General features: G+C 39.4%; 36 non-coding genes across 36 annotated transcripts; all 36 read left to right on the forward strand.

The window, feature by feature from the left end:
* Window positions 1-511: 511 nt before the first annotated feature.
* Window positions 512-584, forward strand: TRNAK-UUU (transfer RNA lysine (anticodon UUU)). Its single transcript has one exon. It is a non-coding gene; the product is annotated as a tRNA-Lys (tRNA).
* Window positions 585-691: 107 nt separating this feature from the next.
* TRNAK-UUU (transfer RNA lysine (anticodon UUU)) lies at window positions 692-764 on the forward strand. Its single transcript has one exon. It is a non-coding gene; the product is annotated as a tRNA-Lys (tRNA).
* Window positions 765-1,051: 287 nt separating this feature from the next.
* On the forward strand, window positions 1,052-1,124 carry TRNAE-UUC (transfer RNA glutamic acid (anticodon UUC)). The gene has a single exon. It is a non-coding gene; the product is annotated as a tRNA-Glu (tRNA).
* Window positions 1,125-1,770: 646 nt separating this feature from the next.
* On the forward strand, window positions 1,771-1,843 carry TRNAE-UUC (transfer RNA glutamic acid (anticodon UUC)). The gene has a single exon. It is a non-coding gene; the product is annotated as a tRNA-Glu (tRNA).
* Window positions 1,844-2,130: 287 nt separating this feature from the next.
* Window positions 2,131-2,203, forward strand: TRNAK-UUU (transfer RNA lysine (anticodon UUU)). The gene has a single exon. It is a non-coding gene; the product is annotated as a tRNA-Lys (tRNA).
* Window positions 2,204-2,490: 287 nt separating this feature from the next.
* Window positions 2,491-2,563, forward strand: TRNAE-UUC (transfer RNA glutamic acid (anticodon UUC)). The gene has a single exon. It is a non-coding gene; the product is annotated as a tRNA-Glu (tRNA).
* A 466-nt stretch (window positions 2,564-3,029) lies between these two features.
* TRNAK-UUU (transfer RNA lysine (anticodon UUU)) lies at window positions 3,030-3,102 on the forward strand. Its single transcript has one exon. It is a non-coding gene; the product is annotated as a tRNA-Lys (tRNA).
* Window positions 3,103-3,389: 287 nt separating this feature from the next.
* On the forward strand, window positions 3,390-3,462 carry TRNAE-UUC (transfer RNA glutamic acid (anticodon UUC)). Its single transcript has one exon. It is a non-coding gene; the product is annotated as a tRNA-Glu (tRNA).
* A 287-nt stretch (window positions 3,463-3,749) lies between these two features.
* Window positions 3,750-3,822, forward strand: TRNAK-UUU (transfer RNA lysine (anticodon UUU)). The gene has a single exon. It is a non-coding gene; the product is annotated as a tRNA-Lys (tRNA).
* Window positions 3,823-4,109: 287 nt separating this feature from the next.
* On the forward strand, window positions 4,110-4,182 carry TRNAE-UUC (transfer RNA glutamic acid (anticodon UUC)). The gene has a single exon. It is a non-coding gene; the product is annotated as a tRNA-Glu (tRNA).
* A 466-nt stretch (window positions 4,183-4,648) lies between these two features.
* Window positions 4,649-4,721, forward strand: TRNAK-UUU (transfer RNA lysine (anticodon UUU)). Its single transcript has one exon. It is a non-coding gene; the product is annotated as a tRNA-Lys (tRNA).
* Window positions 4,722-5,008: 287 nt separating this feature from the next.
* TRNAE-UUC (transfer RNA glutamic acid (anticodon UUC)) lies at window positions 5,009-5,081 on the forward strand. The gene has a single exon. It is a non-coding gene; the product is annotated as a tRNA-Glu (tRNA).
* An 826-nt stretch (window positions 5,082-5,907) lies between these two features.
* TRNAK-UUU (transfer RNA lysine (anticodon UUU)) lies at window positions 5,908-5,980 on the forward strand. Its single transcript has one exon. It is a non-coding gene; the product is annotated as a tRNA-Lys (tRNA).
* A 286-nt stretch (window positions 5,981-6,266) lies between these two features.
* Window positions 6,267-6,339, forward strand: TRNAK-UUU (transfer RNA lysine (anticodon UUU)). The gene has a single exon. It is a non-coding gene; the product is annotated as a tRNA-Lys (tRNA).
* An 823-nt stretch (window positions 6,340-7,162) lies between these two features.
* TRNAT-UGU (transfer RNA threonine (anticodon UGU)) lies at window positions 7,163-7,235 on the forward strand. Its single transcript has one exon. It is a non-coding gene; the product is annotated as a tRNA-Thr (tRNA).
* A 105-nt stretch (window positions 7,236-7,340) lies between these two features.
* Window positions 7,341-7,413, forward strand: TRNAK-UUU (transfer RNA lysine (anticodon UUU)). Its single transcript has one exon. It is a non-coding gene; the product is annotated as a tRNA-Lys (tRNA).
* Window positions 7,414-7,700: 287 nt separating this feature from the next.
* TRNAE-UUC (transfer RNA glutamic acid (anticodon UUC)) lies at window positions 7,701-7,773 on the forward strand. The gene has a single exon. It is a non-coding gene; the product is annotated as a tRNA-Glu (tRNA).
* A 1,006-nt stretch (window positions 7,774-8,779) lies between these two features.
* On the forward strand, window positions 8,780-8,852 carry TRNAT-UGU (transfer RNA threonine (anticodon UGU)). The gene has a single exon. It is a non-coding gene; the product is annotated as a tRNA-Thr (tRNA).
* Window positions 8,853-8,959: 107 nt separating this feature from the next.
* TRNAK-UUU (transfer RNA lysine (anticodon UUU)) lies at window positions 8,960-9,032 on the forward strand. Its single transcript has one exon. It is a non-coding gene; the product is annotated as a tRNA-Lys (tRNA).
* A 287-nt stretch (window positions 9,033-9,319) lies between these two features.
* On the forward strand, window positions 9,320-9,392 carry TRNAE-UUC (transfer RNA glutamic acid (anticodon UUC)). Its single transcript has one exon. It is a non-coding gene; the product is annotated as a tRNA-Glu (tRNA).
* Window positions 9,393-9,499: 107 nt separating this feature from the next.
* On the forward strand, window positions 9,500-9,572 carry TRNAK-UUU (transfer RNA lysine (anticodon UUU)). The gene has a single exon. It is a non-coding gene; the product is annotated as a tRNA-Lys (tRNA).
* Window positions 9,573-9,859: 287 nt separating this feature from the next.
* Window positions 9,860-9,932, forward strand: TRNAT-UGU (transfer RNA threonine (anticodon UGU)). The gene has a single exon. It is a non-coding gene; the product is annotated as a tRNA-Thr (tRNA).
* A 107-nt stretch (window positions 9,933-10,039) lies between these two features.
* TRNAK-UUU (transfer RNA lysine (anticodon UUU)) lies at window positions 10,040-10,112 on the forward strand. Its single transcript has one exon. It is a non-coding gene; the product is annotated as a tRNA-Lys (tRNA).
* Window positions 10,113-10,399: 287 nt separating this feature from the next.
* Window positions 10,400-10,472, forward strand: TRNAE-UUC (transfer RNA glutamic acid (anticodon UUC)). Its single transcript has one exon. It is a non-coding gene; the product is annotated as a tRNA-Glu (tRNA).
* Window positions 10,473-10,579: 107 nt separating this feature from the next.
* TRNAK-UUU (transfer RNA lysine (anticodon UUU)) lies at window positions 10,580-10,652 on the forward strand. Its single transcript has one exon. It is a non-coding gene; the product is annotated as a tRNA-Lys (tRNA).
* Window positions 10,653-10,939: 287 nt separating this feature from the next.
* Window positions 10,940-11,012, forward strand: TRNAT-UGU (transfer RNA threonine (anticodon UGU)). Its single transcript has one exon. It is a non-coding gene; the product is annotated as a tRNA-Thr (tRNA).
* A 107-nt stretch (window positions 11,013-11,119) lies between these two features.
* On the forward strand, window positions 11,120-11,192 carry TRNAK-UUU (transfer RNA lysine (anticodon UUU)). Its single transcript has one exon. It is a non-coding gene; the product is annotated as a tRNA-Lys (tRNA).
* Window positions 11,193-11,479: 287 nt separating this feature from the next.
* TRNAE-UUC (transfer RNA glutamic acid (anticodon UUC)) lies at window positions 11,480-11,552 on the forward strand. The gene has a single exon. It is a non-coding gene; the product is annotated as a tRNA-Glu (tRNA).
* Window positions 11,553-12,378: 826 nt separating this feature from the next.
* Window positions 12,379-12,451, forward strand: TRNAE-UUC (transfer RNA glutamic acid (anticodon UUC)). Its single transcript has one exon. It is a non-coding gene; the product is annotated as a tRNA-Glu (tRNA).
* A 467-nt stretch (window positions 12,452-12,918) lies between these two features.
* Window positions 12,919-12,991, forward strand: TRNAK-UUU (transfer RNA lysine (anticodon UUU)). The gene has a single exon. It is a non-coding gene; the product is annotated as a tRNA-Lys (tRNA).
* A 287-nt stretch (window positions 12,992-13,278) lies between these two features.
* TRNAE-UUC (transfer RNA glutamic acid (anticodon UUC)) lies at window positions 13,279-13,351 on the forward strand. Its single transcript has one exon. It is a non-coding gene; the product is annotated as a tRNA-Glu (tRNA).
* A 286-nt stretch (window positions 13,352-13,637) lies between these two features.
* Window positions 13,638-13,710, forward strand: TRNAK-UUU (transfer RNA lysine (anticodon UUU)). The gene has a single exon. It is a non-coding gene; the product is annotated as a tRNA-Lys (tRNA).
* Window positions 13,711-14,716: 1,006 nt separating this feature from the next.
* On the forward strand, window positions 14,717-14,789 carry TRNAE-UUC (transfer RNA glutamic acid (anticodon UUC)). Its single transcript has one exon. It is a non-coding gene; the product is annotated as a tRNA-Glu (tRNA).
* A 467-nt stretch (window positions 14,790-15,256) lies between these two features.
* TRNAK-UUU (transfer RNA lysine (anticodon UUU)) lies at window positions 15,257-15,329 on the forward strand. Its single transcript has one exon. It is a non-coding gene; the product is annotated as a tRNA-Lys (tRNA).
* A 287-nt stretch (window positions 15,330-15,616) lies between these two features.
* Window positions 15,617-15,689, forward strand: TRNAE-UUC (transfer RNA glutamic acid (anticodon UUC)). Its single transcript has one exon. It is a non-coding gene; the product is annotated as a tRNA-Glu (tRNA).
* A 286-nt stretch (window positions 15,690-15,975) lies between these two features.
* TRNAK-UUU (transfer RNA lysine (anticodon UUU)) lies at window positions 15,976-16,048 on the forward strand. Its single transcript has one exon. It is a non-coding gene; the product is annotated as a tRNA-Lys (tRNA).
* Window positions 16,049-16,639: the final 591 nt, after the last annotated feature.

The following is a 16,639-nucleotide window of genomic DNA, read 5'->3' on the forward strand; positions in this document are numbered from 1 at the left end:
TAGGCTTTTAACCTAACGGTCCAGGGTTCGAGTACCTGTTCGGGCGATTCACTTTTTGAACATTCATAAAAATTTGAACTTCATATCATTTCTCTTGGAGTAAAATTATGAAAATTCTAATCCCAATTATTACGGGAGTTCACCTCGCTTGAGCCCGGATAGCTCAGTCGGTGGAGCGTTAGGCTTTTAACCTAACGGTTAAGGGTTCGAGTCCCTGTTTGGGCGACTCTGTTTTTAAAGAATCATCAATAATTTAAACTTCAGATCACTTAATTTCCAGTAAAATTATTTAAATTCTAATCCCAATTATTACGGGAGTTCATTTCGTTTAAGGCCGGATAGCTCAGTCCGTAGAGTGTTAGGCTTTTAACCTAACGGTCCAGGGTTCGAGTACCTGTTCGGGCGATTCACTTTTTGAACATTCATAAAAATTTGAACTTCATATCATTTCTCTTGGAGTAAAATTATGAAAATTCTAATCCCAATTATTACGGGAGTTCACCTCGCTTGAGCCCGGATAGCTCAGTCGGTAGAGCGTTAGGCTTTTAACCTAACGGCCCAGGGTTCGAGTCCCTGATCGGACGATTCTGTTTTTAAAGAATCATCAATAATTTAAACTTCAGATCGTTTACCTTTCAATAAATTTATGTAAATTCTAATTCCAATTTTTACGGGAGTTCACCTCGCTTGAGCCCGGATAGCTCAGTCGGTAGAGCGTTAGGCTTTTAACCTAACGGTTAAGGGTTCGAGTCCCTGTTTGGGCAACTCTGTTTTTAAAGAATCATCAATAATTTAAACTTCAGATCACTTAATTTCCAGTAAAATTATTTAAATTCTAAACCCAATTATTACGGGAGTTCATGTCGTTTCAGCCCGGATCGCTCAGTCGGTAGAGCGTTAAGCCTTCAACCTAACGGTCCAGGGTTCGCGCCCCTGTTCGAGCGACTCTGTTTTTGAAGAATCATCAATAATTTAAACTTCAGATCATTTAATTTCCAGTAAAATAATTTAAATTCTAATCCTAATTATTACGGGAGTTCATTTCGTTTCAGCCCGGATAGCTCAGTCGGTAGAGCGTTAAGCCTTCAACCTAACGGTCCAGGGTTCGAGTCCCTGTTCGGGCGACTCTGTTTTTGAAGAATCATCAATAATTTAAACTTCAGATCACTTAATTTCCAGTAAAATTATTTAAATTCTAATCCCAATTATTACGGGAGTTCATATCGTTTCAGCCCGGATAGCTCAGTCGGTAGAGCGTTAGGCTTTTAAGTAAACGGTCCAGGGTTCGAGTCCCTGTTCGGGCGATTCGTTTTTTGAACATTCATAAACATTTGAACTTCAGATCATTTCACTTTCAATAAATTTATGTAAATTCTAATTATAATTTTTACGGGAGTTCACCTCGCTTGAGCCCGGATAGCTCAGTCGGTAGAGCGTTAGGCTTTTAAATTAACGGTTAAGGGTTCGAGTCCCTGTTTGGGCGACTCTATTTTTAAAGAATCATCAATAATTTAAACTTCAGATCACTTAATTTCCAGTAAAATTATTTAAATTCTAATCCCAATTATTACGGGAGTTCATGTCGTTTCAGCCCGGATCGCTCAGTCGGTAGAGCGTTAAGCCTTCAACCTAACGGTCCAGGGTTCGCGGCCCTGTTCGGGCGACTCTGTTTTTGAAGAATCATCAATAATTTAAACTTCAGATCATTTAATTTCCAGTAAAATAATTTAAATTCTAATCCTAATTATTGAGGGAGTTCATTTCGTTTCAGCCCGGATAGCTCAGTCGGTAGAGCGTTAAGCCTTCAACCTAACGGTCCAGGGTTCGAGTCCTTGTTCGGGCGACTCTGTTTTTGAAGAATCATCAATAATTTAAACTTCAGATCACTTAATTTCCAGTAAAATTATTTAAATTCTAATCCCAATTATTACGGGAGTTCATGTCGTTTCAGCCCGGATCGCTCAGTCGGTAGAGCGTTAGGCTTTTAACCTAACGGTTAAGGGTTCGAGTCCCTGTTTGGGCGACTCTCTTTTTAAAGAATTATCAATAATTTAAACTTCAGATCACTTAATTTCCAGTAAAATTATTTAAATTCTAATCCCAATTATTACGGGAGTTCACCTCGCTTGAGCCCGGATAGCTCAGTCGGTAGAGCGTTAGGCTTTTAACCTAACGGTTAAGGGTTCGAGTCCCTGTTTGGGCGACTCTGTTTTTAAAGAATCATCAGTAATTTAAACTTCAGATCACTTAATTTCCAGTAAAATTATTTAAATTCTAATCCCAATTATTACGGGAGTTCATGTCGTTTCAGCCCGGATCGCTCAGTCGGTAGAGCGTTAAGCCTTCAACCTAACGGTCCAGGGTTCGCGTCCCTTTTCGGGCGACTCTGTTTTCTAAGAATCATCAATAATTTAAACCTCAGATCATTTAATTTCCAGTAAAATAATTTAAATTCTAATCCTAATTATTACGGGAGTTCATTTCGTTTCAGCCCGGATAGCGCAGTCGGTAGAGCGTTAAGCCTTCAACCTAACGGTCCAGGGTTCGAGTCCCTGTTCGGGCGACTCTGTTTTTGAAGAATCATCAATAATTTAAACTTCAGATCGTTTCACTTTCAATAAATTTATGTAAATTCTAATTCCAATTATTACGGGAGTTCACCTCGCTTGAGCGCGGATAGCTCACTCGGTAGAGCGTTAGGCTTTTAACCTAACGGTTAAGGGTTCGAGTCGCTGTTTGGGCGACTCTGTTTTTAAAGAATCATCAATATTTTAAACTTTAGATCACTTAATTTCCAGTAAAATTATTTAAATTCTAATCCCAATTATTACGGGAGTTCATATCGTTTCAGCCCGGTTGGCTCAATCGGTAGAGCGTTAGGCTTTTAAGCTAACGGTCCAGGGTTCGAGTCCCTGTTCGGGCGATTCGTTTTTTGAACATTCATAAACATTTGAACTTCAGATCATTTCACTTTCAATAAATTTATGTAAATTCTAATTCCAATTTTTACGGGAGTTCACCTCGCTTGAGCCCGGATAGCTCAGTCGGTAGAGCGTTAGGCTTTTAACCTAACGGTTAAGGGTTCGAGTCCCTGTTTGGGCGACTCTGTTTTTAAAGAATCATCAGTAATTTAAACTTCAGATCACTTAATTTCCAGTAAAATTATTTAAATTCTAATCCCAATTATTACGGGAGTTCATGTCGTTTCAGCCCGGATCGCTCAGTCGGTAGAGCGTTAAGCCTTCAACCTAACGGTCCAGGGTTCGCGTCCCTGTTCGGGCGACTCTGTTTTTGAAGAATCATCAATAATTTAAACTTCAGATCATTTAATTTCCAGTAAAATAATTTAAATTCTAATCCTAATTATTACGGGAGTTCATTTCGTTTCAGCCCGGATAGCTCAGTCGGTAGAGCGTTAAGCCTTCAACCTAACGGTCCAGGGTTCGAGTCCCTGTTCGGGCGACTCTGTTTTTGAAGAATCATCAATAATTTAAACTTCAGATCACTTAATTTCCAGTAAAATTATTTAAATTCTAATCCCAATTATTACGGGAGTTCATGTCGTTTCAGCCCGGATCGCTCAGTCGGTAGAGCGTTAGGCTTTTAACCTAACGGTTAAGGGTTCGAGTCCCTGTTTGGGCGACTCTCTTTTTAAAGAATTATCAATAATTTAAACTTCAGATCACTTAATTTCCAGTAAAATTATTTAAATTCTAATCCCAATTATTACGGGAGTTCACCTCGCTTGAGCCCGGATAGCTCAGTCGGTAGAGCGTTAGGCTTTTAACCTAACGGTTAAGGGTTCGAGTCCCTGTTTGGGCGACTCTGTTTTTAAAGAATCATCAGTAATTTAAACTTCAGATCACTTAATTTCCAGTAAAATTATTTAAATTCTAATCCCAATTATTACGGGAGTTCATGTCGTTTCAGCCCGGATCGCTCAGTCGGTAGAGCGTTAAGCCTTCAACCTAACGGTCCAGGGTTCGCGTCCCTTTTCGGGCGACTCTGTTTTCTAAGAATCATCAATAATTTAAACCTCAGATCATTTAATTTCCAGTAAAATAATTTAAATTCTAATCCTAATTATTACGGGAGTTCATTTCGTTTCAGCCCGGATAGCGCAGTCGGTAGAGCGTTAAGCCTTCAACCTAACGGTCCAGGGTTCGAGTCCCTGTTCGGGCGACTCTGTTTTTGAAGAATCATCAATAATTTAAACTTCAGATCGTTTCACTTTCAATAAATTTATGTAAATTCTAATTCCAATTATTACGGGAGTTCACCTCGCTTGAGCGCGGATAGCTCACTCGGTAGAGCGTTAGGCTTTTAACCTAACGGTTAAGGGTTCGAGTCGCTGTTTGGGCGACTCTGTTTTTAAAGAATCATCAATATTTTAAACTTTAGATCACTTAATTTCCAGTAAAATTATTTAAATTCTAATCCCAATTATTACGGGAGTTCATATCGTTTCAGCCCGGTTGGCTCAATTGGTAGAGCGTTAGGCTTTTAAGCTAACGGTCCAGGGTTCGAGTCCCTGTTAGGGCGATTCGTTTTTTGAACATTCATAAACATTTGAACTTCAGATCATTTCACTTTCAATAAATTTATGTAAATTCTAATTCCAATTTTTACGGGAGTTCACCTCGCTTGAGCCCGGATAGCTCAGTCGGTAGAGCGTTAGGCTTTTAACCTAACGGTTAAGGGTTCGAGTCCCTGTTTGGGCGACTCTGTTTTTAAAGAATCATCAGTAATTTAAACTTCAGATCACTTAATTTCCAGTAAAATTATTTAAATTCTAATCCCAATTATTACGGGTGTTCATGTCGTTTCAGCCCGGATCGCTCAGTCGATAGAGCGTTAAGCCTTCAACCTAACGGTCCAGGGTTCGCGTCCCTGTTCGGGCGACTCTGTTTTTGAAGAATCATCAATAATTTAAACTTCAGATCATTTAATTTCCAGTAAAATAATTTAAATTCTAATCCTAATTATTACGGGAGTTCATTTCGTTTCAGCCCGGATAGCTCAGTCGGTAGAGCGTTAAGCCTTCAACCTAACGGTCCAGGGTTCGAGTCCCTGTTCGGGCGACTCTGTTTTTGAAGAATCATCAATAATTTAAACTTCAGATCACTTAATTTCCAGTAAAATTATTTAAATTCTAATCCCAATTATTACGGGAGTTCATGTCGTTTCAGCCCGGATCGCTCAGTCGGTAGAGCGTTAAGCCTTCAACCTAACGGTCCAGGGTTCGCGCCCCTGTTCGGGCGACTCTGTTTTTGAAGAATCATCAATAATTTAAACTTCAGATCATTTAATTTCCAGTAAAATAATTTAAATTCTAATCCTAATTATTACGGGAGTTCATTTCGTTTCAGCCCCGATAGCTCAGTCGGTAGAGCGTTAAGCCTTCAACCTAACGGTCCAGGGTTCCAGTCCCTGTTCGGGCGACTCTGTTTTTGAGGAATCGTCAATAATTTAAACTTCAGATCACTTAATTTCCAGTAAAATTATTTAAATTCTAATCCTAATTATTACGGGAGTTCATTTTGTTTCAGGCCGGATAGCTCAGTCGGTAGAGTGTTAGGCTTTTAACCTAACGGTCCAGGGTTCGAGTACCTGTTCGGGCGATTCACTTTTTGAACATTCATAAAAATTTGAACTTCATATCATTTCTCTTGGAGTAAAATTATGTAAATTCTAATTCCAATTATTACGGGAGTTCACCTCGCTTGAGCCCGGATAGCTCAGTCGGTAGAGCGTTAGGCTTGTAACCTAACGGTCCAGGCCTCGAGTCCCTGATCGGACGATTCTGTTTTTAAAGAATCATCAATAATTTAAACTTCAGATCGTTTACCTTTCAATAAATTTATGTAAATTCTAATTCCAATTTTTACGGGAGTTCACCTCGCTTGAGCCCGGATAGCTCAGTCGGTAGAGCGTTAGGCTTTTAACCTAACGGTTAAGGGTTCGAGTCCCTGTTTGGGCGACTCTGTTTTTAAAGAATCATCAATAATTTAAACTTCAGATCACTTAATTTCCAGTAAAATTATTTAAATTCTAATCCCAATTATTACGGGAGTTCATTTCGTTTCAGGCCGGATAGCTCAGTCGGTAGATTGTTAGGCTTTTAACCTAACGGTCCAGGGTTCGAGTACCTGTTCGGGCGATTCACTTTTTGAACATTCATAAAAATTTGAACTTCATATCATTTCTCTTGGAGTAAAATTATGAAAATTCTAATCCCAATTATTACGGGAGTTCACCTCGCTTGAGCCCGGATAGCTCAGTCGGTAGAGCGTTAGGCTTTTAACCTAACGGCCCAGGGTTCGAGTCCCTGATCGGACGATTCTGTTTTTAAAGAATCATCAATAATTTAAACTTCAGATCGTTTACCTTTCAATAAATTTATGTAAATTCTAATTCCAATTTTTACGGGAGTTCACCTCGCTTGAGCCCGGATAGCTCAGTCGGTAGAGCGTTAGGCTTTTAACCTACCGGTTAAGGGTTCGAGTCCCTGTTTGGGCGACTGTTTTTAAAGAATCATCAATAATTTAAACTTCAGATCACTTAATTTCCAGTAAAATTATTTAAATTCTAATCCCAATTATTACGGGAGTTCATGTCGTTTCAGCCCGGATCGCTCAGTCGGTAGAGCGTTAAGCCTTCAACCTAACGGTCCAGGGTTCGCGCCCCTGTTCGGGCGACTCTGTTTTTGAAGAATCATCAATAATTTAAACTTCAGATCATTTAATTTCCAGTAAAATAATTTAAATTCTAATCCTAATTATTACGGGAGTTCATTTCGTTTCAGCCCGATAGCTCAGTCGGTAGAGCGTTAAGCCTTCAACCTAACGGTCCAGGGTTCCAGTCCCTGTTCGGGCGACTCTGTTTTTGAAGAATCGTCAATAATTTAAACTTCAGATCACTTAATTTCCAGTAAAATTATTTAAATTCTAATCCCAATTATTACGGGAGTTCATTTCGTTTCAGGCCGGATAGCTCAGTCGGTAGAGTGTTAGGCTTTTAACCTAACGGTCCAGGGTTCGAGTACCTGTTCGGGCGATTCACTTTTTGAACATTCATAAAAATTTGAACTTCATATCATTTCTCTTGGAGTAAAATTATGTAAATTCTAATTCCAATTATTACGGGAGTTCACCTCGCTTGAGCCCGGATAGCTCAGTCGGTAGAGCGTTAGGCTTGTAACCTAACGGTCCAGAGTTCTAGTCCCTTTTCGGGCGATCGTTTTTTGAACATTCATAAACATTTGAACTTCAGATCATTTCACTTTCAATAAATTTATGTAAATTCTAATTCCAATTTTTACGGGAGTTCACCTCGCTTGAGCCCGGATAGCTCAGTCGGTAGAGCGTTAGGCTTTTAACCTAACGGTTAAGGGTTCGAGTCCCTGTTTGGGCGACTCTGTTTTTAAAGAATCATCAATAATTTAAACTTCAGATCACTTAATTTCCAGTAAAATTATTTAAATTCTAATCCCAATTATTACGGGAGTTCATGTCGTTTCAGCCCGGATCGCTCAGTCGGTAGAGCGTTAAGCCTTCAACCTAACGGTCCAGGGTTCGCGTCCCTGTTCGGGCGACTCTGTTTTTGAAGAATCATCAATAATTTAAACCTCACATCATTTAATTTCCAGTAAAATAATTTAAATTCTAATCCTAATTATTACGGGAGTTCATTTCGTTTCAGCCCAGATCGCTCAGTCGGTAGAGCGTTAAGCCTTCAACCTAACGGTCCAGGGTTCGAGTCCCTGTTCGGGCGACTCTGTTTTTGAAGAATCATCAATAATTTAAACTTCAGATCGTTTCACTTTCAATAAATTTATGTAAATTCTAATTCCAATTATTACGGGAGTTCACCTCGCTTGAGCGCGGATAGCTCAGTCGGTAGAGCGTTAGGCTTTTAACCTAACGGTTAAGGGTTCGAGTCCCTGTTTGGGCGACTCTGTTTTTAAAGAATCATCAATATTTTAAACTTTAGATCACTTAATTTCCAGTAAAATTATTTAAATTCTAATCCCAATTATTACGGGAGTTCATATCGTTTCAGACCGAATAGCTCAGTCGGTAGAGCGTTAGGCTTTTAAGCTAACGGTCCAGGGTTCGAGTCCCTGTTCGGGCGATTCGTTTTTTGAACATTCATAAACATTTGAACTTCAGATCATTTCACTTTCAATAAATTTATGTAAATTCTAATTCCAATTTTTACGGGAGTTCACCTCGCTTGAGCCCGGATAGCTCAGTCTGTAGAGCGTTAGGCTTTTAACCTAACGGTTAAGGGTTCGAGTCCCTGTTTGGGCGACTCTGTTTTTAAAGAATCATCAGTAATTTAAACTTCAGATCACTTAATTTCCAGTAAAATTATTTAAATTCTAATCCCAATTATTACGGGAGTTCATGTCGTTTCAGCCCGGATCGCTCAGTCGGTAGAGCGTTAGGCTTTTAACCTAACGGTTAAAGGTTCGAGTCCCTGTTTGGGCGACTCTGTTTTTAAAGAATCATCAATAATTTAAACTTCAGATCACTTAATTTCCAGTAAAATTATTTAAATTCTAATCCCAATTATTACGGGAGTTCATGTCGTTTCAGCCCGGATCGCTCAGTCGGTAGAGCGTTAAGCCTTCAACCTAACGGTCCAGGGTTCGCGCCCCTGTTCGGGCGACTCTGTTTTTAAAGAATCATCAATAATTTAAACTTCAGATCGTTTACCTTTCAATAAATTTATGTAAATTCTAATTCCAATTTTTACGGGAGTTCACCTCGCTTGAGCCCGGATAGCTCAGTCGGTAGAGCGTTAGGCTTGTAACCTAACGGTCCAGGGTTCGAGTCCCTGATCGGACGATTCTGTTTTTAAAGAATCATCAATAATTTAAACTTCAGATCGTTTACCTTTCAATAAATTTATGTAAATTCTAATTCCAATTTTTACGGGAGTTCACCTCGCTTGAGCCCGGATAGCTCAGTCGGTAGAGCGTTAGGCTTTTAACCTAACGGTTAAGGGTTCGAGTCCCTGTTTGGGCGACTCTGTTTTTAAAGAATTATCAATAATTTAAACTTCAGATCACTTAATTTCCAGTAAAATTATTTAAATTCTAATCCCAATTATTACGGGAGTTCATGTCGTTTCAGCCCGGATCGCTCAGTCGGTAGAGCGTTAAGCCTTCAACCTAACTGTCCAGGGTTCGCGTCCCTGTTCGGGCGACTCTGTTTTTGAAGAATCATCAATAATTTAAACCTCAGATCATTTAATTTCCAGTAAAATAATTTAAATTCTAATCCTAATTATTACGGGAGTTCATTTCGTTTCAGCCCGGATAGCGCAGTCGGTAGAGCGTTAAGCCTTCAACCTAACGGTCCAGGGTTCGAGTCCCTGTTCGGGCGACTCTGTTTTTGAAGAATCATCAATAATTTAAACTTCAGATCGTTTCACTTTCAAAAAATTTATGTAAATTCTAATTCCAATTTTTACGGGAGTTCACCTCGCTTGAGCCCGGATAGCTCAGTCGGTAGAGCGTTAGGCTTTTAACCTAACGGTTAAGGGTTCGAGTCCCTGTTTGGGCGACTCTGTTTTTAAAGAATCATCAATAATTTAAACTTCAGATCACTTAATTTCCAGTAAAATTATTTAAATTCTAATCCCAATTATTACGGGAGTTCATGTCGTTTCAGCCCGGATCGCTCAGTCGGTAGAGCGTTAAGCCTTCAACCTAACGGTCCAGGGTTCGCGCCCCTGTTCGGGCGACTCTGTTTTTAAAGAATCATCAATAATTTAAACTTCAGATCGTTTACCTTTCAATAAATTTATGTAAATTCTAATTCCAATTTTTACGGGAGTTCACCTCGCTTGAGCCCGGATAGCTCAGTCGGTAGAGCGTTAGGCTTGTAACCTAACGGTCCAGGGTTCGAGTCCCTGATCGGACGATTCTGTTTTTAAAGAATCATCAATAATTTAAACTTCAGATCGTTTACCTTTCAATAAATTTATGTAAATTCTAATTCCAATTTTTACGGGAGTTCACCTCGTTTGAGCCCGGATAGCTCAGTCGGTAGAGCGTTAGGCTTTTAACCTAACGGTTAAGGGTTCGAGTCCCTGTTTGGGCGACTCTGTTTTTAAAGAATTATCAATAATTTAAACTTCAGATCACTTAATTTCCAGTAAAATTATTTAAATTCTAATCCCAATTATTACGGGAGTTCATGTCGTTTCAGCCCGGATCGCTCAGTCGGTAGAGCGTTAAGCCTTCAACCTAACTGTCCAGGGTTCGCGTCCCTGTTCGGGCGACTCTGTTTTTGAAGAATCATCAATAATTTAAACCTCAGATCATTTAATTTCCAGTAAAATAATTTAAATTCTAATCCTAATTATTTCGGGAGTTCATTTCGTTTCAGCCCGGATAGCGCAGTCGGTAGAGCGTTAAGCCTTCAACCTAACGGTCCAGGGTTCGAGTCCCTGTTCGGGCGACTCTGTTTTTGAAGAATCATCAATAATTTAAACTTCAGATCGTTTCACTTTCAAAAAATTTATGTAAATTCTAATTCTAATTTTTACGGGAGTTCACCTCGCTTGAGCCCGGATAGCTCAGTCGGTAGAGCGTTAGGCTTTTAACCTAACGGTTAAGGGTTCGAGTCCCTGTTTGGGCGACTCTGTTTTTAAAGAATCATCAATAATTTAAACTTCAGATCACTTAATTTCCAGTAAAATTATTTAAATTCTAATCCCAATTATTACGGGAGTTCATGTCGTTTCAGCCCGGATCGCTCAGTCGGTAGAGCGTTAAGCCTTCAACCTAACGGTCCAGGGTTCGCGCCCCTGTTCGGGCGACTCTGTTTTTAAAGAATCATCAATAATTTAAACTTCAGATCGTTTACCTTTCAATAAATTTATGTAAATTCTAATTCCAATTTTTACGGGAGTTCACCTCGCTTGAGCCCGGATAGCTCAGTCGGTAGAGCGTTAGGCTTGTAACCTAACGGTCCAGGGTTCGAGTCCCTGATCGGACGATTCTGTTTTTAAAGAATCATCAATAATTTAAACTTCAGATCGTTTACCTTTCAATAAATTTATGTAAATTCTAATTCCAATTTTTACGTTAGTTCACCTCGCTTGAGCCCGGATAGCTCAGTCGGTAGAGCGTTAGGCTTTTAACCTAACGGTTAAGGGTTCGAGTCCCTGTTTGGGCGACTCTGTTTTTAAAGAATTATCAATAATTTAAACTTCAGATCACTTAATTTCCAGAAAAATTATTTAAATTCTAATCCCAATTATTACGGGAGTTCATGTCGTTTCAGCCCGGATCGCTCAGTCGGTAGAGCGTTAAGCCTTCAACCTAACGGTCCAGGGTTCGCGTCCCTGTTCGGGCGACTCTGTTTTTGAAGAATCATCAATAATTTAAACCTCAGATCATTTAATTTCCAGTAAAATAATTTAAATTCTAATCCTAATTATTACGGGAGTTCATTTCGTTTCAGCCCGGATAGCGCAGTCGGTAGAGCGTTAAGCCTTCAACCTAACGGTCCAGGGTTCGAGTCCCTGTTCGGGCGACTCTGTTTTTGAAGAATCATCAATAATTTAAACTTCAGATCGTTTCACTTTCAATAAATTTATGTAAATTCTCATTCCAATTATTACGGGAGTTCACCTCGCTTGAGCGCGGATAGTTCAGTCGGTAGAGCGTTAGGCTTTTAACCTAACGGTTAAGGGTTCAAGTCCCTGTTTGGGCGACTCTGTTTTTAAAGAATCATCAATATTTTAAACTTTAGATCACTTAATTTCCAGTAAAATTATTTAAATTCTAATCCCAATTATTACGGGAGTTCATATCGTTTCAGACCGGATAGCTCAGTCGGTAGAGCGTTAGGCTTTTAAGCTAGGGGTCCAGGGTTCGAGTCCCTGTTCGGGCGATTCGTTTTTTGAACATTCATAAACATTTGAACTTCAGATCATTTCACTTTCAATAAATTTATGTAAATTCTATTTCCAATTTTTACGGGAGTTCACCTCGCTTGAGCCCGGATAGCTCAGTCTGTAGAGCGTTAGGCTTTTAACCTAACGGTTAAGGGTTCGAGTCCCTGTTTGGGCGACTCTGTTTTTAAAGAATCATCAGTAATTTAAACTTCAGATCACTTAATTTCCAGTAAAATTATTTAAATTCTAATCCCAATTATTACGGGAGTTCATGTCGTTTCAGCCCGGATCGCTCAGTCGGTAGAGCGTTAGGCTTTTAACCTAACGGTTAAAGGTTCGAGTCCCTGTTTGGGCGACTCTGTTTTTAAAGAATCATCAATAATTTAAACTTCAGATCACTTAATTTCCAGTAAAATTATTTAAATTCTAATCCCAATTATTACGGGAGTTCATGTCGTTTCAGCCCGGATCGCTCAGTCGGTAGAGCGTTAAGCCTTCAACCTAACGGTCCAGGGTTCGAGTCCCTGTTCGGGCGACTCTGTTTTTGAAGAATCATCAATAATTTAAACTTCAGATCGTTTCACTTTCAAAAAATTTATGTAAATTCTAATTCCAATTTTTACGGGAGTTCACCTCGCTTGAGCCCGGATAGCTCAGTCGGTTGAGCGTTAGGCTTTTAACCTATCGGTTAAGGGTTCGAGTCCCTGTTTGGGCGACTCTCTTTTTAAAGAATTATCAATAATTTAAACTTCAGATCACTTAATTTCCAGTAAAATTATTTAAATTCTAATCCCAATTATTACGGGAGTTCATGTCGTTTCAGCCCGGATCGCTCTGTCGGTAGAGCGTTAAGCCTTCAACCTAACGGTCCAGGGTTCGCGTCCCTGTTCGGGCGACTCTGTTTTTGAAGAATCATCAATAATTTAAACCTCAGATCATTTAATTTCCAGTAAAATAATTTAAATTCTAATCCTAAATATTACGGGAGTTCACCTCGCTTGAGCCCGGATAGCTCAGTCGGTAGAGCGTTAGGCTTTTAACCTAACGGTTAAGGGTTCGAGTCCCTGTTTGGGCGACTCTGCTTTTAAAGAATCATCAATAACTTAAACTTCAGATCACTTAATTTCCAGTAAAATTATTTAAATTCTAATCCCAATTATTACGGGAGTTCATGTCGTTTCAGCCCAGATCGCTCAGTCGGTAGAGCGTTAAGCCTTCAACGTAACGGTCCAGGGTTAGCTTCCCTGTTCGGGCGACTCTGTTTTTGAAGAATCATCAATAATTTAAACTTCAGATCATTTAATTTCCAGTAAAATAATTTAAATTCTAATCCTAATTATTACGGGAGTTCATTTCGTTTCAGCCCGGATAGCTCAGTCGGTAGAGCGTTAAGCCTTCAACCTAACGGTCCAGGATTCGAGTCCCTGTTCGGGCGACTCTGTTTTTGAAGAATCATCAATAATTTAAACTTCAGATCACTTAATTTCCAGTAAAATTATTTAAATTCTAATCCCAATTATTACGGGAGTTCATATCGTTTCATCCCGGATAGCTCAGTCGGTAGAGCGTTAGGCTTTTAAGTAAACGGTCCAGGGTTCGAGTCCCTGTTCGGGCGATTCGTTTTTTGAACATTCATAAACATTTGAACTTCAGATAATTTCACTTTCAATAAATTTATGTAAATTCTAATTCCAATTTTTACGGGAGTTCACCTCGCTTGAGCCCGGATAGCTCAGTCGGTAGAGCGTTAGGCTTTTAACCTAACGGTTAAGGGTTCGAGTCCCTGTTTGGGCGACTCTCTTTTTAAAGAATTATCAATAATTTAAACTTCAGATCACTTAATTTCCAGTAAAATTATTTAAATTCTAATCCCAATTATTACGGGAGTTCATGTCGTTTCAGCCCGGATCGCTCTGTCGGTAGAGCGTTAAGCCTTCAACCTAACGGTCCAGGGTTCGCGTCCCTGTTCGGGCGACTCTGTTTTTGAAGAATCATCAATAATTTAAACTTCAGATCGTTTCACTTTCAATAAATTTATGTAAATTCTCATTCCAATTATTACGGGAGTTCACCTCGCTTGAGCGCGGATAGTTCAGTCGGTAGAGCGTTAGGCTTTTAACCTAACGGTTAAGGGTTCGAGTCCCTGTTTGGGCGACTCTGTTTTTAAAGAATCATCAATATTTTAAACTTTAGATCACTTAATTTCCAGTAAAATTATTTAAATTCTAATCCCAATTATTACGGGAGTTCATATCGTTTCAGACCGGATAGCTCAGTCGGTAGAGCGTTAGGCTTTTAAGCTAGGGGTCCAGGGTTCGAGTCCCTGTTCGGGCGATTCGTTTTTTGAACATTCATAAACATTTGAACTTCAGATCATTTCACTTTCAATAAATTTATGTAAATTCTATTTCCAATTTTTACGGGAGTTCACCTCGCTTGAGCCCGGATAGCTCAGTCTGTAGAGCGTTAGGCTTTTAACCAAACGGTTAAGGGTTCGAGTCCCTGTGTGGGCGACTCTGTTTTTAAAGAATCATCAGTAATTTAAACTTCAGATCACTTAATTTCCAGTAAAATTATTTAAATTCTAATCCCAATTATTACGGGAGTTCATGTCGTTTCAGCCCGGATCGCTCAGTCGGTAGAGCGTTAGGCTTTTAACCTAACGGTTAAAGGTTCGAGTCCCTGTTTGGGCGACTCTGTTTTTAAAGAATCATCAATAATTTAAACTTCAGATCACTTAATTTCCAGTAAAATTATTTAAATTCTAATCCCAATTATTACGGGAGTTCATGTCGTTTCAGCCCGGATCGCTCAGTCGGTAGAGCGTTAAGCCTTCAACCTAACGGTCCAGGGTTCGAGTCCCTGTTCGGGCGACTCTGTTTTTGAAGAATCATCAATAATTTAAACTTCAGATCGTTTCACTTTCAAAAAATTTATGTAAATTCTAATTCCAATTTTTACGGGAGTTCACCTCGCTTGAGCCCGGATAGCTCAGTCGGTTGAGCGTTAGGCTTTTAACCTATCGGTTAAGGGTTCGAGTCCCTGTTTGGGCGACTCTCTTTTTAAAGAATTATCAATAATTTAAACTTCAGATCACTTAATTTCCAGTAAAATTATTTAAATTCTAATCCCAATTATTACGGGAGTTCATGTCGTTTCAGCCCGGATCGCTCTGTCGGTAGAGCGTTAAGCCTTCAACCTAACGGTCCAGGGTTCGCGTCCCTGTTCGGGCGACTCTGTTTTTGAAGAATCATCAATAATTTAAACCTCAGATCATTTAATTTCCAGTAAAATAATTTAAATTCTAATCCTAATTATTACGGGAGTTCACCTCGCTTGAGCCCGGATAGCTCAGTCGGTAGAGCGTTAGGCTTTTAACCTAACGGTTAAGGGTTCGAGTCCCTGTTTGGGCGACTCTGCTTTTAAAGAATCATCAATAACTTAAACTTCAGATCACTTAATTTCCAGTAAAATTATTTAAATTCTAATCCCAATTATTACGGGAGTTCATGTCGTTTCAGCCCAGATCGCTCAGTCGGTAGAGCGTTAAGCCTTCAACGTAACGGTCCAGGGTTAGCTTCCCTGTTCGGGCGACTCTGTTTTTGAAGAATCATCAATAATTTAAACTTCAGATCATTTAATTTCCAGTAAAATAATTTAAATTCTAATCCTAATTATTACGGGAGTTCATTTCGTTTCAGCCCGGATAGCTCAGTCGGTAGAGCGTTAAGCCTTCAACCTAACGGTCCAGGATTCGAGTCCCTGTTCGGGCGACTCTGTTTTTGAAGAATCATCAATAATTTAAACTTCAGATCACTTAATTTCCAGTAAAATTATTTAAATTCTAATCCCAATTATTACGGGAGTTCATATCGTTTCATCCCGGATAGCTCAGTCGGTAGAGCGTTAGGCTTTTAAGTAAACGGTCCAGGGTTCGAGTCCCTGTTCGGGCGATTCGTTTTTTGAACATTCATAAACATTTGAACTTCAGATAATTTCACTTTCAATAAATTTATGTATATTCTAATTCCAATTTTTACGGGAGTTCACCTCGCTTGAGCCCGGATAGCTCAGTCGGTAGAGCGTTAGGCTTTTAACCTAACGGTTAAGGGTTCGAGTCCCTGTTTGGGCGACTCTCTTTTTAAAGAATTATCAATAATTTAAACTTCAGATCACTTAATTTCCAGTAAAATTATTTAAATTCTAATCCCAATTATTACGGGAGTTCATGTCGTTTCAGCCCGGATCGCTCTGTCGGTAGAGCGTTAAGCCTTCAACCTAACGGTCCAGGGTTCGCGTCCCTGTTCGGGCGACTCTGTTTTTGAAGAATCATCAATAATTTAAACCTCAGATCATTTAATTTCCAGTAAAATAATTTAAATTCTAATCCTAATTATTACGGGAGTTCACCTAGCTTGAGAACGGATAGCTCAGTCGGTAGAGCGTTAGGCTTTTAACCTAACGGTTAAGGGTTCGAGTCCCTGTTTGGGCGACTCTGTTTTTAAAGAATTATCAATAATTTAAACTTCAGATCACTTAATTTCCAGTAAAATTATTTAAATTCTAATCCCAATTATTACGGGAGTTCATGTCGTTTCAGCCCGGATCGCTCAGTCGGTAGAGCGTTAAGCCTTCAACCTAACGGTCCAGGGTTCGCGTCCCTGTTCGGGCGACTCTGTTTTTGAAGAATCATCAATAATTTAAACCTCAGATCATTTAATTT

This window comes from Phalangium opilio, unplaced genomic scaffold (assembly GCF_054372755.1).
Source record: "Phalangium opilio isolate 3A_F unplaced genomic scaffold, DU_Popi_V2 ptg001170l_1, whole genome shotgun sequence".
In the NCBI taxonomy this organism is placed as follows: domain Eukaryota; kingdom Metazoa; phylum Arthropoda; class Arachnida; order Opiliones; family Phalangiidae; genus Phalangium; species Phalangium opilio.